Source organism: Pseudopodoces humilis, chromosome 3 (assembly GCF_049639895.1).
Source record: "Pseudopodoces humilis isolate 2021_Gansu_Grassland_sample_001 chromosome 3, ASM4963989v1, whole genome shotgun sequence".
In the NCBI taxonomy this organism is placed as follows: domain Eukaryota; kingdom Metazoa; phylum Chordata; class Aves; order Passeriformes; family Paridae; genus Pseudopodoces; species Pseudopodoces humilis.
The window spans coordinates 113,221,390-113,236,529 of record NC_142202.1 but is presented as its reverse complement, the minus strand read 5'-3'; the positions used below and the strand labels follow the sequence as shown (position 1 = coordinate 113,236,529).

The 15,140-nt window shown below is 54.9% G+C and overlaps 1 protein-coding gene across 8 annotated transcripts in view; it reads left to right on the top strand.

Annotated features, from left to right (window-relative positions):
• The window catches only part of DTNB (dystrobrevin beta), a 144,698-nt gene that overhangs the window by 36,260 nt on the left and 93,298 nt on the right, over positions 1-15,140 (top strand). The window lies entirely within an intron of this gene.

Below are 15,140 nucleotides of genomic sequence, written 5' to 3'. Positions count from 1 at the left end.
CAGGCTGGACACTGGGACAGTGGGAGGTGTCCCTGCCATGGCTGGAGCAACCTGTGGGTTTGGTTTTCCCAGGAGAATTCTTTACCCTGTTCCACTGTGGAACCAGGAGCAGGATCTGGATCTGGAACAGGAGCAAGATCTGGAGCAGGATCTTGAACAGGAGTAGGATCTGGAGCTGGAGCAGGAGCAGGATCTGGAGCTGGAGCAGGACATGGAGCAGGAGCAGGATCTCGAGTAGGATCAGGAGCAGGACTTGGAGTAGAATCAGGAGCAGGACTTGGAGTAGAATCAGGAGCAGGATCTGGAGTAGAATCAGGAGCAGTATCAGGAGCAGGACTTGGAGTAGAATCAGGAGCAGGACCTGGAGCAGGATCTGGAGTAGAATCAGGAGCAGGACTTGGAGTAGAATCAGGAGCAGGATCTGGAGTAGAATCAGGAGCAGGACTTGGAGTAGAATCAGGAGCAGGACTTGGAGTAGAATCAGGAGCAGGACTTGGAGTAGAATCAGGAGCAGGAGCAGGAGCAGGACCTGGAGCAGGACCTGGAGTAGAATCAGGAGCAGGACCTGGAGCAGGACCTGGAGTAGAATCAGGAGCAGGAGCAGGAGCTGCTGTTCCTGTGCTGCTGCTGCTGCCCTGGCTGTCCCTGCCCCAGCAGAACTTGAGCTCCTTCCGTGTGTTCCCCTGGCAGGCTGCACACCCAGGGGAGGGATCTGTGCTGCTGAGGCTGGGCAGGGCTGCTGTGATCCTGGGCTGTGGGATACTTATTGGGCTATTTATTTATTGGGATAATTATTGGGATAATTATTGGGATAATTATTAGGGTATTTATTGGGATATTTATTGCAATATTTATTGGGATAATTATTGGGATATTTATTGGGATAATTATTGGGGTATTTATTGGGATAATTATTGGGGTATTTATTGGGATATTTATTTATTTGGATATTTATTTATTGGGATATTTATTGGGATATTTATTGGGATATTTATTGGGATGTTCATTGGGATATCCCCAGCAGGAGGAACAGAGACCCCCAGTGCTGGGGTTTCATTCCCAGGGGGTTTATTTCGGATTTATTTTGACTCTTGCCACGATCCTTCTGTGGTGCCACTTCCCTGGCAGTGCTGTGTGAAGTGGCCAATATCAATTAAATTTCCATGCTCACCCTCTCCCAGCTGAGGCTGCAGCCAGGGGCCTGCAGTATCCCTGTTTCCCAGGGCCACAGCACGGAGCACTGCACAGAAACCTTTTATCCTTCAAAAGAAACCGAGCCCTGGCTTTATCCTTAGGCTGAAGCCAAACAAATTCCAGTTTGGAATCTCCTGATCAAGACAGAGATGGAACAAACAACCGAGGGAAGTTGTAACTTTTCCTCTTTAATGCCATAAATCCACTGGAAACGTCCCTGCCCGTGGAAGGGGGTTTGAGCTAGAGGGGTCTCCAGGGTCCCCTCCAGCCCAGCCCTTTCTGGGACCTGGTGCTTCTGTTATCCCAAATCTCAAATTATTGTTATTAAATTGTTATTGTTATCAAATGTTATTCTCAAATCTGGGCTTTGGACAAACCTGAAGAGCTTCTCCCAGCTGGAGGAAGTGGGTGGGGTTCAGGTTTTCATTTGCTTGGTTTGTGGTGCCAGAGGACACATTTCATGGTGCAGTAATAATCTCTGTTATCCTGGCAATTGATGAATCATTAATTTACTGGAAGGAATCCTTCCCTGTGAGCCTGGCACAGAATTCCCAGAGCTGCCCCTGGATCCTGGCAGTGCCCAAGGCCAGGCTGGAGCAGTGGGAGGATTGGCAGGGGTGGGATGGACGGGTTCAAGAGAACCACGACGTTCCTCCCCTAAAGCCCAGCTGCTTTCCCAGCTCTCTTTGGTGTGCTCACGTTTCTCTTGATGAATATTGGGTTTAGAAGAGTAAGTTCTGTACATTTATATTAATTTATTTTCCATTAACTTGTTCAAGGGGAAGGATGGAGTGGGCAGTCACAGGTTGGACTCTGTGAGCTCTTTTCCAATCTAAGTCATTCTGTGATCCTTTTTTTCTTTGTTTATTTGTTAAAGAACTCCTCCCTCCAACAGAGCAACGTGGGGGACATTTGAAAAATATCTTTAAGAAATCAAAACTTAAAAAGCATAAAAATTAAAACTAAGAAAAAACCCCAAAAAACCGAAACCAAAACAAAACCAGCCAACCAAAAAAAGGTTGAAAAAAACAATTTAAACAATAATAAGATTAAAAAGATATTTAAGAGCCCCTCAGGCTGTCGCTGCCGGCCGGAGCCGCCTGAACGCGGGGATTTTCTGGGATGCGCTCCCGGTGCCCGCGGGATGCGCGGTCACGCGGCGGCCGCGTTGCCATGGAGACAGCGCGGGGCGCATCCTTCGGGATGGAGCCGCATCCTTCGGGATGGAGCCGCGGGCCGGGATGAGCGGGAGCGGGCACCGGGCGGTCTCCGCCGCGCAGGTTGGTGCTGCCGGTCCCGGGGCCCCTCCCTGTCCCCTTCTGTCCCCTTCTGTCCCCTCCCGGGGGCCCCGGGGCCCCTCCGCTCCGTCCCGCTCGGGGTCGGGCTGTGGGAGCGGCGGGACCGGCGAGGGGATGCGGGAGCGGGGCCGGGAACAGCCCTGGAACAGCTCCCGGAGCCGTGGGCAGCCCCCGAGCTCTGTAGGATCGGCTCCCCGAGCTCTGTAGGATCAGTTCCCCGAGCTCTGTAGGATCGGCTCCCCGAGCTCTGTAGGATCAGTTCCCCGAGCTCTGTAGGATCAGTTCCCCGAGCTCTGTAGGATCAGTTCCCCGAGCTCTGTAGGATCGGCTCCCCGAGCTCTGTAGGATCAGTTCCCCGAGCTCTGTAGGATCAGTTCCCCGAGCTCTGTAGGATCGGCTCCCCGAGCTCTGTAGGATCAGTTCCCCGAGCTCTGTAGGATCGGCTCCCCGAGCTCTGTAGGATCAGTTCCCCGAGCTCTGTAGGATCGGCTCCCCGAGCTCTGTAGGATCGGCTCCCCGAGCTCTGTAGGATCGGCTCCCCGAGCTCTGTAGGATCAGTTCCCCGAGCTCTGTAGGATCGGCTCCCCGAGCTCTGTAGGATCGGCTCCCCGAGCTCTGTAGGATCGGCTCCCCGAGCTCTGTAGGATCAGTTCCCCGAGCTCTGTAGGATCAGTTCCCCGAGCTCTGTAGGATCAGTTCCCCGAGCTCTGTAGGATCAGTTCCCCGAGCTCTGTAGGATCAGTTCCCCGAGCTCTGTAGGATCAGTTCCCCGCGCTCTGTAGGATCGGCTCCCCGAGCTCTGTAGCATCGGCTCCCCGAGCTCTGTAGGATCGGCTCCCCGAGCTCTGTAGGATCGGTTCCCCGAGCTCTGTAGGATCGGTTCCCCGAGCTCTGTAGGATCAGATCCCCGAGCTCTGTGGAATTGGTTCCGGGGGATGCAGGAGGATCACCTCGGACGGGAATGCAGGAACAGCTTGGAGGGACGGAGGAGCCACCCGGAGAGGGATGCAGGAGAGCTGGAGAGGGGTGGAGGGGCTGCTCGGGGGGTGAAGGGTCCGCTCGGACAGGGACGGGCTCGGGGTGGGATTGGGATCAGCTCGGGATGAACTCGGGATCAGCTCAGGATGGGATCGGGATGAACTCGGGATCAGCTCAGGATGGGATCGGGATGAACTCGGGATCAGCTCAGGATGGGATCGGGATCAGCTCGGAATGGGATCGGGACGGGCTCGGGGTCTCTGTCTGGGCAGCCCCGCACCGGGAACACCCCGAGTGTTCCCGTTCCCCTGAGGCAGCCGAGGGCAGAGCGGGGCAGGGCTGGGATGGGCAGGTCAGGGCAGGGCAGGGAAGGGAAGGGCAGGGAAGGGAAGGGAAGGGCAGAGCGGGGTCCCGGGCAGGGATCGCCCCAGGAGCCCGAGGCTGCTGCAGGTTCTGCCGGCTCCATCCCAAATCCCCCCTGGCTTTGCCCTGGGCTTTCCCGGCCACATGGGCACAGGGCAGAGGGGATGGAGACACGGGAACAGGGGATGGAGACACGGGAACAGGGGATGGAGACACGGGAACAGAGGGGATGGAGACACGGGAACAGGGGATGGAGACACGGGAACAGAGGGGATGGAGACACGGGAACAGGGGATGGAGACACGGGAACAGAGGGGATGGAAACACGGGAACAGGGGATGGAGACACGGGAACAGAGGGGATGGAGACACGGGAACAGAGGGGATGGAGACACGGGAACAGAGGGGATGGAGACACGGGAACAGGGGATGGAGACACGGGAACAGAGGGGATGGAAACACGGGAACAGAGGGGATGGAGTCACGGGAACAGGGGATGGAGACACGGGAACAGGGGATGGAGACACGGGAACAGGGGAGGGAGACAGGGGAACAGGGGATGGAGACACGGGAACAGGGGATGGAGACACGGGAACAGGGGATGGAGACACGGGAACAGGGGATGGAGACACGGGAACAGGGGGGATGGAGACACGGGAACAGGGGGGATGGAGACACGGGAACAGAGGGGATGGAGACACGGGAACAGGGGGGATGGAAACACGGGAACAGGGGATGGAGACACGGGAACAGGGGATGGAGACACGGGAACAGAGGGGATGGAGACACGGGAACAGAGGGGATGGAAACACGGGAACAGGGGATGGAGACACGGGAACAGAGGGGATGGAGACACGGGAACAGGGGATGGAGACACGGGAACAGAGGGGATGGAGACACGGGAACAGGGGATGGAGACACGGGAACAGGGGATGGAAACACGGGAACAGGGGATGGAGACACGGGAACAGGGGATGGAAACACGGGAACAGGGGATGGAGACACGGGAACAGGGGATGGAGTCACGGGAACAGGGGATGGAGACACGGGAACAGGGGATGGAGACACGGGAACAGGGGATGGAGACACGGGAACAGGGGATGGAGACACGGGAACAGGGGATGGAGACACGGGAACCCCTGGCCAGGCACTGCTGCTCCCTTTCCCAGCTGGAGGAGCAGCCGGCTCAGGCAGCTGCTCCCTGCCCTGCTGGGGATGTGGCACTCACAGGAATTGGCTGTTGGATAAAAACCAGCAGAGCTTTGGTGCTAAAAGTGCTCAGAAACTCGACAATCTGTGCACTGCATTGTATTGATCATCACCAGGTGTTGCTGTACTCCTCAGGGGTTGATTTTCCTCAGTTCTCATCTGTAAAACCCCAATTATCTGTTTATATTCTCAGGTCTGTGATTGTTATTTATCTTCTCTTTAATTTATTTCTGACCGCCTGAACAGAATCACTTTCAACTCCTTTTTAAAATTACTGCAAACCCTGTAAAATTAACATTGAAATTTGTCATTCCTGCTGCTAAAATCCCCTCAATTTGCACTTTTCCAGAGGACAGAGATCAATCCCTGAGTCTCCTGCCCAGGCACGTGGAACAGGCAGGTAGAGGCACTGTCAGATCCCAACATGTTTGAAATCTTTCCCTTTGGCAAAAATTTAGGCTGCTATTTTTGGATTAGACGTTTTTAACCTACATTGTTGGTGGATTAGAAGTTGTTTGTGATTTTCTGTTCTCCTTTGTCGGGATGGCTTTGGGCTCTGCTGAGAGGCAGCGGGAGCACTGGGAAAATGCAGCTGGAGCAGCTCTGTGGGGGCACTTGGGGAGCTCAGAACGACCCAGGTGTGCCCAGGTGGGCAAGAGGCCACTGGCCCTGGGCTGTGCCAGCTCTGGGGTGGCAGCAGGGCCAGGGCAGTGCCCGTCCCCTGTGCTGGCACTGCTGGGGCACCTCCAGTGCTGGGGACAGCTCTGGGCCCCTCCTGCCAGGAGAGCCCTGGAGGGGCTGGAGCGTGTCCAGGGCAGGGAACGGAGCTGGGAAGGGGCTGGAGCCCCAGGAGAGGCTGAGGGAGCTGGGAAAGGGGCTCAGCCTGGAGAAAAGGAGGCTCCGGGGGGACCTTGTGGCTCTGCACAAGTCCCTGCCAGGAGGGGACAGCCAGGAGGGCTCGGGCTCTGCTCCCAGGGAACAGGGACAGGACAAGGGGAAATGGCCTCAGGCTGGGCCAGGGCAGGCTCAGCTTGGACAGCAGCAGGAATTTCTGCCTGGAAAGGGAGCTCAGGCCTTGGCAGGGGCTGCCCAGGGAGCTGCTGGAGTCTCATCCCTGGAGGTGTGCAGGGAATTCCTGGATGTGGCACTCGGAGCTCTGGGCTGGGGACAAGGTGGGGATCAGGCACAGCTGGGGCTCCCTGGGCTGGGAGGGATTTTCCAGCCTCAGGGATCCTGGGATTCTGGAGTTCTCCAGGGAAGCAGAGATGTTTCTCAGTCCCAGAATTGTCTGATTTCTACAGCTGAACAGAGCAGGGCAGAATCTGCAGCATTTCCATCTTTCCAGGGGGGGTTTCCTGGAAGTTTCCCCACGATTTGCACTTGGATGAGGTGATGAGATCCAGATCCATACCAGGGCTGTATTCCCATTTACAGGGGATGTGCTGCTGGCTCAGCATGCCCATGGATGTGTTTGCCCTTGGTGCTCTCATTGCAGGAGTGCTGGGTGCTATTTTTAAACAATCCTTGATTTTTCCTCCCAAATGCTCTGTCAGGAAGCAGTGAGTTCCAGGAGGAGCTGCAGGCAGGTGTTTGTGCTGGGAATGGCACAGAGGGGAGAGCTCAGTGCCCTCCTGGAGCCGCTCCCACCCCTCATTCCAGCTGCAATCCAGCATCCCTAGGGAATATTCAAACTGCAGCACAGTGGGGACAGGGCTGGAAGCAGAACTTCTGCAGGATGGGCTGAAGGAACAGGTGGGGGCTGCAGGAGCTTGGCCACCCTCTGCCCTCCAGGGGCACCACAAACACCTTTCCCTCCTCAAGTTCCTTCCATGTGCAGAATGAATTGGTTTGCACAGCCTGGAAATTCAGGTTACCCCAATTTTCGGGGAGGATTTTGTTCTTGGCTCAGAAAAGAAACCGAGGAAGTCCCAGCAGCCCAGAGCTGCTCTGTGCTGGACCTTAAACAGCCTCTCTTTATTGAGCAGGAGCAATAACAGACAGCAAATCCCCCCTTTTCGGTCTCAGAGGTGACTCCCTGGATCCCAGCCAGGGAAAAGGAGCCCTTGTGCACAGCAGAGAGGAGGGGAGAGGTCAGGAATTCCTGGTTGCCCTGTGGCCAGTGTCAGGAGGTTTTCCCTGGAATGCAGCTCCTGGCACTGCTCCCCAGGCCAGGGTCCCTTCCAGGCACAGCTCCTGCAGTTGCAGGGACATTTCCCCTGTGGCACAGCCAAAAAGCCACATCCCTTGTCCCAGGGGAAATCCAGCAGCAGCAAATTCCCTTGGGGTGAATTTGTGGCACTTTGAAACACCTGAATTCCAGAGCAGAATCCTGCTGTTCCCACGTGTGGCTGCAGGCTCTGGGCACTCCCAGCCGTGGGTCCCTGTCCCTGGCTGCCACAGCTGGCACAGCTGGCACAGCTGGATCTATGTGCTCTGTCCCTGCTGCTGGATCCTCTCCCCCCTCAGCTGGGAGAGCTCCAGCCCCAGCACTGAATCCCAGACCAGGCTGGAAGGGACCCCAGAGCCCCTCCAGTGTCACCCCTGCCATGGCAGGGACACCTCCCACTGTCCCAGAGTCCAGCCTGGCCTTGGGCACTGCCAGGGATCCAGGGGCAGCCCCAGCTGCTCTGGGCACCCTGTGCCAGGGCCTGCCCACCCTGCCAGGGAACAATTCCTGCCCCAAATCCCATCCAGCCCTGCCCTCTGGCACTGGCAGCCATTCCCTGGCTCCTGGCCCTCCAGCCCTTGTCCCCAGTCCCTCTCCAGCTCTCCTGGAGCCCCTTTGGGCCCTGCAAGGGGCTCTGAGCTCTCCCTGGATCCTTCTCCAGGGGAGCACCCCCAGCTCTCCCAGCCTGGCTCCATGGCAGAGGGGCTCCAGCCCAGGAGCAGCTCCAGGGCCTCCTCTGGGCTCTCTCTGTTGATTTCCTTATTCCCTGAACCTGCAGCGAATCCATCCTGCAGCAGTTCCAGAGCAGGGCAGCACTCCCAGCTCAGCTCTGGAGCTCTCACCATGGCTGGGCCTTTCCCTCCCGGGGTTCCCTGAGCTGGGAAGTGCAGTGAGAGCAGGAAATCGAGGAACACTTGAAATCCTCTGTCAAAGGGAAGGAGGTGATTTCTTATTTCTTATTTCTTATTTCATATTTCTTATTTCTTATTTCCTATTTCTTATTTCCTATTTCTTATTTCCTATTTCTTATTTCCTATTTCTTATTTCCTATTTCTTATTTCCTATTTCTTATTTCCTATTTCTTGTTTCCTATTTCATATTTCATATTTCGTATTTCTGAATCCCAGCTCGTGCCCAGGCCTGCCTGTGGGATTTCCTGTGTGGATGCTGCCTGGGTGGTTCCCCCTCATGTTTTTGGGCACAAGAGCTCAAAGCATCTCCTCTTGTGCACAAAAATTAGGAAATTAGTTATTTCCTAATCCCAAATTCACAGTCTGGCTCCTCATGGATATCTCACCTCAGCACAAATACAACAGAGATCAGGGGATTTCTTTGAGTTGCAACCTGTGCAAAGTGGAAATGCCAGCAGAAAATCGGGTATTTTGTAAAAGAGATTTTTTCGTTCAGCCCTGGGAGCCGCTCTGGGCTCTTCCCTCATTTCAGCTCCTGCCTTTCCCAGTGTTTGTTTGGTTTTCTTGGAGATAAATCCCATTTATGTGGAGGTTGCCATCGAGGCACCACATAACTGGCTGCTAAAGAGGAGCTTTGGGGTTACAGTTCCACCAGTGAAAACACTGACTGTGGGAATTGTAAAATAGCAATAAAAACCATTCTGGATTTTCTTCTCCCTGTTTTTCCAGCTTTTGGTCGTTGCTCTGCCTGCTCCCTGGAGCATCCCTGCTTTCCAGCCTCCCAGTGGAACTGGGGCTGCTGAACTGGCCTGGGGTCCCCTGGGGCTCCCAGAGCCTGGGAAGGGATCCCCTGGGATCCTGGACTGTCCAGGGAAGGGATCCCTGGGATCCTGGATTGTCCAGGGAAGGGATCCCTTGGGATCCCCTGGGATCCTGGATTGTCCAGGGAAGGGATCCCTTGGGATCCCCTGGGATCCTGGATTGTCCAGGGAAGGGATCCCTTGGGATCCCCTGGGATCCTGGATTGTCCAGGGAAGGGATCCCTGGGATCCTGGATTGTCCAGGGAAGGGATCCCCTGGGATCCTCTGCACACCCCCAGAGCCAGGGAAGGGATCCCCAGGATCCTGGATTGTCCAGGGAAGGGATCCCCAGGATCCTGGATTGTCCAGGGAAGGGATCCCTGGGATCCTGGATTGTCCAGGGAAGGGATCCCCGGGATCCTGGATTGTCCAGGGAAGGGATCCCTGGGATCCTGGATTGTCCAGGGAAGGGATCCCCAGGATCCTGGATTGTCCAGGGAAGGGATCCCCAGGATCCTGGATTGTCCAGGGAAGGGATCCCCCGGGATCCCCCGGGATCCTCTGTGCCCACCCAGCAGCCCCACCCTGCCCTGGAGCGCTCCTGGAGCTCGGCAGGGTTGGGAATGTTGCCATTCCCTGGGAGCCCTGTGGGGCAGAACCTTCCCTGAGATCCATCCCACATCCCCAGCTCCAGCCCCACTCGCTTTTCCCAAGTCCAGTTTCTGGAATTTGTTCATTTTTTGGGAAGGGTTTGTTCCAGCCCCGCTTCTCCCCTCTCTGGTGTGAATTTTATTGTTCATTTTCAGCTCTTGGACCTCTCAGAAGGTTTTTCCTGTCCTGTCCTGGGCTCCTCCCGTTGGTGTTGATCCTTATCCTGGAGCGGAGAGGCAGCGGGAGATGTTCCTTACATTGGGATAACAAAGAAAGAGCCGCACACAATATTCCCCACACAAAAGGAGCTGTGCCTTCATTTGCACCTCCTGCATGAGGTGTGTGAGTGCAGGGAGGACAAGGGCTGATCCAGCAAAAGCCAGGGAATGTTCCCGGAGGAGAGCAGGGATTTGTTCAGGAGGGGGAGCAGGGCAGGGAGGGCTCGGTGCTGGCACAGCTGAGGGGTCCCAAAGCTGCTGGGACCGAGCACATCCAGTGTCCAGGGAACTGCTGAGCTCTGCAGGGACTGCATTTGGATGGCATTTGGGGCAGGAATTGTTCCCTGGCAGGGTGGGCAGGCCCTGGCACAGGGTGCCCAGAGCAGCTGGGGCTGCCCCTGGATCCCTGGCAGTGCCCAAGGCCAGGCTGGACACTGGGACAGTGGGAGGTGTCCCTGCCATGGCAGGGGTGACACTGGAGGGGCTCTGGGGTTCCTCACACCCAAATTTTTCCATGATTCCATGATTTTGTGGTTCTGGGGCACTTCAGCCCTCCTCCTGGAGGAGTTTCCAGAGACAGGAGGATCCTGGCCGGGCTCCTGCTCTGGCTGAGCTGCCCCAGGATTCCATCACCCGCAATTCCCAACTGCAGGAAGCAGCTTCAGAACCTTTGAAATCACCCTGTGAAATATCACCCTGTGAAATATCACCCTGTGATATCACACCGTGAAATCACCCTTCACATGGCAGCTCTCTGCTCCCTGTTCCTCTGCTGGTCACTCTCCTGCTGACCATTCCCTGCTGACCATTCCCCTGCTGACCATTCCCTGCTGACCATTCCCCTGCTGACCATTCCCTGCTGGTCACTCTCCTGCTGACCATTCCCTGCTGACCATTCCCTGCTGACCATTCCCTGCTGACCATTCCCCTGCTGACCATTCCCTGCTGACCATTCCCTGCTGACCATTCCCTGCTGACCATTCCCCTGCTGACCATTCCCTGCTGACCATTCCCTGCTGACCATTCCCTGCTGACCATTCCCCTGCTGACCACTCCCTGCTGACCATTCCCTGCTGACCATTCCCTGCTGACCATTCCCTGCTGACCATTCCCCTGCTGACCACTCCCTGCTGACCATTCCCTGCTGACCATTCCCTGCTGACCATTCCCTGCTGGTCACTCTCCTGCTGACCATTCCCTGCTGACCATTCCCCTGCTGACCATTCCCTGCTGGTGACTCTCCTGCTGACCATTCCCCTGCTGACCATTCCCCTGCTGACCATTCCCTGCTGGTCACTCTCCTGCTGACCATTCCCTGCTGACCATTCCCTGCTGACCATTCCCTGCTGGTGACTCTCCTGCTGACCATTCCCTGCTGACCATTCCCCTGCTGACCATTCCCCTGCTGACCATTCCCTGCTGACCATTCCCTGCTGACCATTCCCTGCTGACCATTCCCCTGCTGACCACTCCCTGCTGACCATTCCCCTGCTGACCATTCCCCTGCTGACCATTCCCCTGCTGACCATTCCCCGCTGACCACTCCCCGCTGACCATTCCCTGCTGACCATTCCCTGCTGACCATTCCCCTGCTGACCATTCCCTGCTGGTCACTCTCCTGCTGACCACTCCCCGCTGACCATTCCCTGCTGACCATTCCCCTGCTGACCATTCCCTGCTGACCCTTCCCTGCTGACCATTCCCCTGCTGACCATTCCCTGCTGACCACTCCCCGCTGACCATTCCCCTGCTGACCATTCCCTGCTGACCATTCCCCTGCTGACCATTCCCTGCTGACCACTCCCCGCTGACCATTCCCCTGCTGGTCACTCTCCTGCTGACCATTCCCTGCTGGTCACTCTCCTGCTGACCATTCCCTGCTGACCCTTCCCTGCTGACCATTCCCTGCTGACCATTCCCTGCTGGTCACTCTCCTGCTGACCCTTCCCTGCTGACCATTCCCTGCTGACCATTCCCTGCTGACCATTCCCCTGCTGACCATTCCCTGCTGACCATTCCCCTGCTGACCATTCCCTGCTGACCATTCCCCTGCTGACCATTCCCTGCTGGTCACTCTCCTGCTGACCATTCCCTGCTGACCATTCCCTGCTGACCATTCCCTGCTGACCATTCCCTGCTGACCATTCCCCTGCTGACCATTCCCTGCTGGTCACTCTCCTGCTGACCATTCCCTGCTGGTCACTCTCCTGCTGACCATTCCCCTGCTGACCATTCCCCTGCTGACCATTCCCTGCTGACCATTCCCTGCTGACCATTCCCTGCTGACCATTCCCCTGCTGACCATTCCCTGCTGGTCACTCTCCTGCTGACCATTCCCTGCTGACCATTCCCTGCTGACCATTCCCTGCTGACCATTCCCTGCTGACCATTCCCCTGCTGACCATTCCCTGCTGGTCACTCTCCTGCTGACCATTCCCTGCTGGACACTCTCCTGCTGACCATTCCCCTGCTGACCATTCCCTGCTGACCACTCCCTGCTGACCATTCCCTGCTGACCATTCCCTGCTGACCATTCCCCTGCTGACCATTCCCCTGCTGACCATTCCCTGCTGACCATTCCCTGCTGACCATTCCCCTGCTGACCATTCCCTGCTGACCATTCCCCTGCTGACCATTCCCTGCTGGTCACTCTCCTGCTGACCATTCCCCTGCTGACCATTCCCTGCTGACCATTCCCTGCTGACCATTCCCTGCTGACCATTCCCTGCTGACCATTCCCTGCTGACCATTCCCTGCTGACCATTCCCCTGCTGACCATTCCCTGCTGACCATTCCCCGCTGACCATTCCCTGCTGACCATTCCCTGCTGACCATTCCCTGCTGGTCACTCTCCTGCTGACCATTCCCTGCTGGTGACTCTCCTGCCTGGATTGTTTGGATTCCTGGTGAGGTTATCAAGGCACAAAAATCCCTCTTTGGTAGCTGAGTCTGGAATATTTTTCATTAAATATTCATTGAAATGGTTCAAAACCTGATTTAAATGTCTGTGGGTGTTTGCAGGCTGTTTTCTCGTGGCTCCCAGGAGTGTCTCAGCCAGGCAAACCCAGCCCTGGCCCTTTTTGTGCCCTTGGGAAGGAGGAGTTTGGGCAGGGAGGTTGAGCTCACACAGATCCTCTTGCCAGGCCTCCTGTGTGTGTTATTTCACAAATAATTCAGTTTTTATCCCTGGGGTCCCCTGAGCCAGGTGTGTTTCTGTCCTGCTCATAGCAGCAAACCCAGGTGTTTCCAGAAGATATTCCCCAAAAATGGATCAATGGCCTCAGGAAATGGCCAGGCCTGGAGGGTCTGGGACAGTCAGAACGTGCAGCTGCAGAATTGCCTCAGCTGTGTGAAAAACGAGGTTCACATAATCCTTATAGAATTTAAAAGTTTAATAAAAAAACAGTTAGGAGATAACAATAAAGTATACAGGTACGGCCGGATGTCTCTGCATTCAGCTAAGAGAGCACACCTTACTAACAAAGGATTGTGTCTTAAAAACAGAACTCTGCTACATATCCATAAATTCTCATACATATTCATACGTTCTTCTTAGGATCTTTGGTGTTCTTCTGTTTAGTTTTCTCTTGCCCCCTTCCCAATAGATCAATCTTCTTGGCACCATAGAGATTTACATTCCCTGATACCAGAAATGCAATAAATTCCTCCCCCCAGAGTTCTGGGCACTGCTGGCTTCATCTGGATAAGAGAGTTTACAAATGCAGGAGTTCTCCAGCTATTTTTTTTTTCTCAGTCTTTGGGTTATACAAACAAAGACAGTTTTTATTTTAATACTATGCCATAGCCTAACATAAATGTATTATACCACTATTTCTAAATTCCATCAATAACAGAAATAAAAAAACTATGTTAATACAACAAAATTTCTCATTCTTATACACATAACATTCATCTTAATATTTGCGAAAAGCCAACAATATAAAATGTATCTATAACAGCTGGAAAAGTCCTCCAAGGTCGAGTCCAACCTCTGATCTTCATCTTGGACTCCTTTAACCAGGTGTTCCAGGGCTTTTCCCTGTGCCTTCCTCCCTGCTGGGAAGGACTGAGCTGGAAAACTGGGGACACTGGGGGCTCAGGGCCAGGAGCAGCTGTGGAAATGCCCAATAAAAGCAGGTGGCAAACGGGGAATTGCATCCATTGTCTCACAAATACTGAGGAGCTGTTTCTGTGTCCAGGGAAATCATGGATCTCCCCAGGAGGAACATCCCAGCCTAATGGGACAGAAGAATCCATTTGGTGGTGGCAGGCTGTGTTTGGAGGAGAATGAAACGTGCAGTGTAACTGTTCCAGGGCAAATCTGCCCCGAGTCAGGATGGGAAGTGTTTTTTCCCTGAAATCCTGGCTGGAGAAGGAGGCAGGAGTTGCTACAGGGCACAGGTGCTCTGTGATTTGGGGTGTGTGACATCCAGGGGTGTTCCCTGCTGTGCTGGGTGTGTCTGTGCATTACCGGGCTCTGAAGGTGTGGGGTGAGCTGAGCTGGGCTCTGAGGGAAGGAGGAGCAGGATCCCTGTGGCTGCACCAGGAATATCGGGAGACAAAGGCTGGGAATGCTCAGGCCCTCCCCAGAGTCCTGGAAGCAGCTCCTGGTGCTGCTCCTTCCTGGCACTGCCACGGGACACAGGGATGGGCTTTTCCCGAGTGCTGGGCTGTTTCCTTTGGATTTTCTGCTCCCTGACAGGATCCCTGTGTGTGCTGGGCTGTTTTCCATTGGATTTTCTGCTCCCTGACAGAATCCCTGTGTGTGCTGGGCTGTTTTCCATTGGATTTTCTGCTCCCTGACAGGATCCCTGTGTGTGCTGGGCTGTTTTCCATTGGATTTTCTGCTCCCTGACAGAATCCCTGTGTGTGCTGGGCTGTTTTCCATTGGATTTTCTGTTCCCTGACAGGATTCCTGTCACTTTTGGGTTGTTCCCATTGGTTTTTCTGCTCCCTGACAGGATCCCTCTCAATATTGGATTGTTTTCTTGTTCTTCTGCTCCCTGACAGGATCCCTGTCACTTTTGGATTATTTCCATTTGTTTTTCTGTTCCCTGACAGGATCCCTGTCACTTTTGGATTATTTCCATTTGTTTTTCTGTTCCTTGACAGGATCCCTGTCAGTTTTGGGTTGTTCCCATTTTTTTCTGTTCCCTGACAGGGTGTCTGTCACTTTTGGGTTGTTCCCATTGTTTTTCTGTTCCCTGACAGGATCCCTGTCACTTTTGGGTTGTTCCCATTGTTTTTCTGTTCCCTGACAGGATCCCTGTCACTTTGGGGTTGTTCCCATTGTTTTTCTGTTCCCTGACAGGATCCCTGTCACTTTGGGGTTGTTCCCATTGTTTTTCTGT